Below are 6,684 nucleotides of genomic sequence, written 5' to 3'. Positions count from 1 at the left end.
TTCTCAAATCTAATGCATCCAATTCATAGATTTGGGGTCCTAGGACTGATTTTACACGTAAAGTTTCTAACTTTACGTTCATGCATGCTCATGATAAGCTAAAATGCCCAATAAGGAGCTAAAAGGGGAGATCTAGGTTTGGAATGGGTGCTTAGCTCAATAAAGGTGGCAACCTTGGGCTTAAGGAGTCCTGAAGTGCTTAGATCTGAAACCCATTCGTCTTAACTACCCATAAATCGACCTCAAAGTCTAGAAAAGGCTCAAAAGCAAGACTAGCAAGCTTTTATGGAGATCTACATGATGACAAGCAAAGATTCGAGCTTTATACCTTGATGGAAGCTGGAAAGACACACTAAACTCAGATCTTCTTTGCTCCTCTTGAGAACCCCTCTTCTCTCTTCTTCTTCTAACTTCAAAATGCACCAAAATCCTCCACAAAATGAGAAATATTCCAAGAATGCTTAAAGGGAGGCTAGGGTTTAGTAAGGGACGTTCTGAGGGTGATGGAGGTTGGTTTGAGGCGCATAATAATGTTTAAATAGGGTGCAAACCCTTGAAATTAGGGTTTCATCCAGACTAGCAGACTCGCCGAGTCCGGAATATGGACTCGTCGAGTCGCCAACTTAAATCGCGTGCAACTCCCGACTCTACTCGACGAGTCGGGCTACTGACTCGTCGAGTACCTCTTAAGGAAATCAAAACTACTTATTTAAATCACATACCAGAAAATGGGGCGTTACAATTCTCCCCCACTTATCTTAGACTTCGTCCTCGAAGTCTGCTGCTGCATCTATAAATATCTCTGGGTAATGCTCCCTCATTTCTTCCTCTGCCTCCCACGTCCATTCCGAACCCTTCCGGTGCTGCCACTGTACTTTCACTAGCTGGACTACCTTGTTCCTCAAGGTCTTCGTCTTCCGATCCAAGATCGCAACTGGTCTCTCGATATAATTCAGGGTGCTATCAACCTGAATATCCTCCAATGGTACAACTGCTGACTCGTCCACCAAACACTTCCTCAGCTGAGAAACATGGAAAGTGTTGTCGATCTGACTAAGCTCTGCTGGAAGGTCCAACCGATAAGCAACCCGACCCACCCGTGCCAAAACCCTAAAAGGACCAATAAACCTGTGGCCCAGCTTGCCCCTCTTCCGGAACCTGATAACACCCTTCCAGGGTGATACCTTCAGGAGGACCATATCACCCACCTGAAACTCCAAGTCCGAACGCCTCCTGTCGACGTAACTCTTCTGTCGACTCTGTGCAGTCTGCAATCTGCTACGGACCTGCTGGATCAACTCTGTGGTCTTGAGCACCACCTCGGTACTCCCAATGACTCGCTGACCGACCTCGCCCCAACAAATCGGGGTCCTACACTTCCTTCCGTAGAGCATCTCGAAAGGAGGGCGGTCAATACTAGCGTGGTAACTGTTGTTATACGAAAATTCCGCTAATGGAAGATACGTATCCCAACTGCCACCAAAATCTAGGACACATGCCCGTAGCATGTCCTCGAGAGTCTGAATCGTCCTCTCGCTCTGCCCGTCCGTCTGGGGGTGGAAAGCGGTGCTAAAATGAAGGCGAGTCCCCATCTCGTCATGAAACCGCTTCCAAAACCTGGAAGTAAAACGGACGTCTCGGTTTGATACTACTGATACAGGCACCCCATGCCGTGCCACTATCTCGCGCACATAGATATCGGCTAGCTTCTCGGCCGATATGCTCTCCTGAATCGGTATGAAATGCGCGCTCTTGGTCAGCCGATCCACTATGACCCAAATCGAGTCAACTCCACGTGCGGTCCTGGGAAGCTTAGTGATGAAATCCATAGTGATATCCTCCCATTTCCACACAGGTTAGGCATCTCTCTACGTACCAAGCTACGTCCCGCTTCATGCAGGGCCACCAATAATCGGGTCGAAGATCTCTATACATCTTCGTCGCCCCTGGATGGATGGAGAACTGGGACTTGTGGGCCTCATCCATCAACACCTGCCGTACTCCTCCCCAATACGACACCCAGACTCTCCCATGAAGGGTCAACAATCCTCGACTGTCATAATCGAAAGAAGCTACTCGGCCCACAATCCTCTCACACTTCTGCCTCTCCTCCTTCAGGCCCTCGACCTGTGCCTCTCTAATCTGCTCCAACAATGGAGTAATCATTGTCATCCTCAAACAAACATCCCTGATCGGGGCTGCTACCGCCTTGCGGCTCAGGGCGTCGGCCACTACGTTGGCCTTACCTGGATGATAAAAGATCGCACAATCATAGTCCTTTACCACATCTAACCATCGACGCTGCCTCATATTTAGATTCGGCTGGTCCATGAGGTACATCAGACTCTTGTGATCCGTGTAAATGGTACAGCGGACCCCATAGAGGTAGTGTATCCAAATCTTGAGGGCGAACACCACCGCCCCCAGCTCTAAATCGTGCGTCGGATGGTTAGCCTCGTGAGGCTTCAACTGTCTAGAGGCATAAGCTATTACATGCCCTCGCTGCATCAACACTGCTCCCATCCCTATGATCGAAGCATCACAATAGACTACAAAGTCATCCACTCCCTCTGGCAGGGTAAGAATCGGCGCCTCACACAGACGCTGTTTGAGGGTCTCAAATGCTGCCTGCTGCTCAGGCCCCTAGCGAAACACCACCGACTTCCTAGTCAGTCGGGTGAGTGGAACTGCTATCTTGGAGAAGTCCTGGATGAATCTCCTGTAGTACCCTGCCAAACCTAGGAAGCTCCGAATCTCAGATGGAGACCTCGGGACCTCCCACTGCATCACGGCCTCTATCTTGGCCGGATCTACAAGTATACCCTTCTGGTTGACGAGGTGACCAAGGAACTGCACCTCGCACAACCAGAACTCGCACTTGGAGAACTTTGCGAAAAGTCTCTCCCTCCTCAAAGTCTCTAGCACCTCCCTTAGGTGCTCCTCATGCTGCTCCTGAGTCTTGGAATAAACCAAGATGTCGTCGATGAACACTATCACAGACCGATCCAACATCGGCCTGCATACGCGGTTCATGAGATCCATGAACGCGGCTGGAGCGTTGGTGAGCCCAAACGGCATCACCACAAACTCATAATGACCATAGCGGGTCCTAAAAGCGGTCTTATGCACATCCTCATCCCTGACCCGCATCTGGTGATATCCTGACCGTAGATCGATCTTGGAGAACCAAGATGCTCCCTGAAGCTGGTCAAACAAATCATCTATCCTCGGAAGTGGGTAACGGTTCTTCACCGTTACCTTGTTCAACTCCCGGTAATCTATGCACATACGGTGCGACCCATCCTTCTTTCTCACGAACAGGATCGGGGCTCCCCATGGTGAACTACTCGGCCTGATAAAACCCTTGTCTAGAAGCTCCTGCAGCTGCGTAGACAACTCCTGCATCTCTGGAGGGGCCAACCGATATGGTGCCTTGGCTATCAGAGCCGCACCAGGAACCAGGTCAATCCTGAACTCAACCTGTCACTCAGGAGGTACTCAGGCAAATCCTCTGGAAATACATCCGGGTAGTCTCGCACTACAAGAACATCGTCGACTGTCGCCTTGCCCTTCTCCCGGGCATCTAGAACATAGGCAATATACCCCGCACAACCCTGCTGGAAGTAGCGCCTCGCTCTCGCTGCTGAACAGAGAATCGGTCCGCGCTGTGGCCTCTCGCCTTGAATCACTAACTCTCCCCCACTGGGAGTGCGAACCCTCACTAACTACAGCTCACAATCAATCACTGCCCCATTGGGGCTCAGCCAGACCATACCCAATATAACCTTGTTCCCTCGCAGAGGAATAGGAACCAAGTCTACTGAAAACTGCTCATCGAATAACCGAAGCGAACACCCCTTATGCAGTCTCGCGACCATGACGGTCCTGTCGTCCGCTATCTCCACCTCGAGTGGACAATCCAGCTCCCCCGGAGCTCTGCTAAACCTCTTGCTAAGCGCAAGCGAAACAAATGATCGGGTAGCCCCCGAATCAAACAATACTGTAGCTGAAATGCCGTTCACTAGGAACGACCCTATATATACAAACATACACTCATAAGAAACAATTAATATCAATAAAGAGATAAGAGAAAAATACATACCCGTCACCACATCAGGAGTCGCTCGCGCCTCCTCTGCTGTCATCTGAAAAGCTCTACTCTTCGCCGCTGGCGTCTCACGCCGGCCCTGTCGGCCGTTTGTAATCCTCAAAGTAGCAGGGGCAGGTGCTGCCACCTTCCCTGCTGCTGCTAAACTCGGGCACTGGGACTTTTTATGTCCCCTCTGATTGCAATGGAAGCAAATCAGATCAGCTGCTGTGGTGGTGGTGGCAGTAGCTGTACAATCTCTACTCATATGCCCGGTCCGGCCGCACTTATAGCAACCGACACTACCTGCCTTACACGCCCCATCATGCAATCTCCCACACTTGCCACACCGACTGTGGCTCTGCTGTCCTCTAGATCTGTGATCTGATACCTTGGGATTTTTGCCCGAACTCCCTGTACCTGAAGCCACCTGTGGCTTCCTCTTCCTCTCCATCTCCAGGTCTATCTCCCTCTCTCGAGCCCTTGCAATCATACCATCCAACGTTTTACAGCTGGACCGACTCACAAACTGGCGGATATCACTCCGCAACATCTCATGATAACGGGCCTTCTTCATTTCCTCATCAGCTGCATACTGAGGAACAAGAAGAGCCCTCTCCCTAAACTTGGCGATAATCTCCGCCACTGTCTCTGTAGTCTGGGTGAGATCCTGAAACTCCCTGGCTAACTGCTGCACCTCGATAACCGGTGCAAACTCGGCTCTGAACCTGGTAGTAAAATCAGCCCAAGTCATCGCATCAAGCGCTGCGTCATCCCCGATCTCCTCCCACCAATCTCGTGCCCTGTCCTTCAGAAGACAGGATGCTAGTCTGACCTTGTCCCCCTCGGGACATCTGCTGGTGCGGAACGCATTGGCGACGTCCGCCAACCACCCGGTACTCGCAATGGGATCCCGCGCCCCATGGTAGTCTGGAGCTCCACAAGCCCGGAACTCCCTGAAGGTGAGTGTGCGCGACCCCATCATGGTCGCCACCTCAGCACGGAAGGTGCTCAACCTCTCATCCATCAGCTCCAAAATACCCTCCTTGATCGAACCAAAGATCACAGGAGTCTGCTCAAGTATGACGCGAGTGATCTCTGAAGAGAGAAACTCCCTAGTCTGCTTGTCCAAATGCTCGGCCCCCGAGCCTGATCCTGATCCCTCCCCGGCACCTGAACTGCCGACTGCTGGTCTAGGGCGTAAAACCACCATTCTGAAAACACATCATAATAAACGTCAGGAACATTGATATATCTCGAGGTATCACTACTACTACAAGTTTCCTGGTCTCATCTCAGCTTTCCTTGGTTCAAGTACGGATCCTCTGCTTTCAGTAGTACGGGCCCATACTACCTTCCACATCTATCCGTACTTTCCTCAAGTACTGCCTCGACTCCACCAAGTCACTTCTACTGCTACTGATCTCTACTACTCTCATCCTAGGCTTGCCCTAGGGAAATCTCTGACTCCACCCAATCCAGTCCTCAGCTGCTGAAGGCCTCCTTGTAATGCCAATTAGCCATCACCTGAATACCATCACAGGTGACGAGGCTCGGATAATCCTTCGAGTAAAAGACTCGTCTCTACAACGGTTAGACTCAAACAAGAGCTGCACAATAGGGCCAAATCCAGCACTCTGAGATTATTCAACCCTGATCACATGTGACGTGACGTATTCACCTAATGGCTAACTCCCATCACTCAGAGTCCTACAAAGCACAAAGCAAGCAACATTCGGACACAGGAAACTACTCAAGCAAATCTATTCTTATAACAAGAAACTGTACTAGCATACAATGCTAAGCTCATACTGTCAGGCATAACCTAAACAGGCTATCCTACCACTGTCTACTCAATACTAGCATGCAATTCTCATAAAGCTGGAACACATAAAGCAGGCACATAAGGCATCCTCCTAGATCCTTAGTCCTATTCTAGCATGTTGTTCTACTGAAACTGAAACTGATAATCGTAATATAAACTTGTGTGGGTAATTTGGGAGTACTTACTTGAGCTCGGCAGATTGCATGCACCACACCCTTTTTCTCTTTTTCGAAAACTCTTTTCTTTTTAAGTTTTCTTTTTCAAAAATTCTTTCGAAAACATTTTTCTTTTGAAAATCTTTTTACCATTTCCTTAGTTTGAGTCCAGTCACAACCGAGAGTGTGCCTGAATCCCTCAAACCAAGGCTCTGATACCAACTTGAAACATCCCAAAAATACAACCCAAAAATTTTTCGTTTGAAAACTTAACTAAACCATAATATTAAATATTAAAAGATAAATCCATGGATCATACGTCTCAAAATGTCATAATGAGTTAATCAAATCAACTGATGTCAAAACATATCAAAATGTCTAAATAAAACTCCCAGGATAACTAAAGCTGTGGTGCGTGCCATGCCATCATCCCGAGCTCTTCTCCTTACTAGCGGAAGTACCTGAAATCAAAAACTGAAACTGTAAGCACAAAGCTTAGTGAACTCCCCCAAACTACCACATACCATACAATAGCATATAAAGCAACTACTGGGCCTTGCCCACTGCATCAGACCGAGGTCCGGAAACTGCATCAGACCGAAGTCTGGAACTAACCA

Source organism: Lactuca virosa, chromosome 3 (genome assembly GCF_052849685.1).
Source record: "Lactuca virosa cultivar CGN04683 chromosome 3, Lactuca_virosa_CGN04683_v6, whole genome shotgun sequence".
Classification (NCBI taxonomy): Eukaryota; Viridiplantae; Streptophyta; class Magnoliopsida; order Asterales; family Asteraceae; genus Lactuca; species Lactuca virosa.
This window is presented reverse-complemented; position numbering follows the sequence as displayed.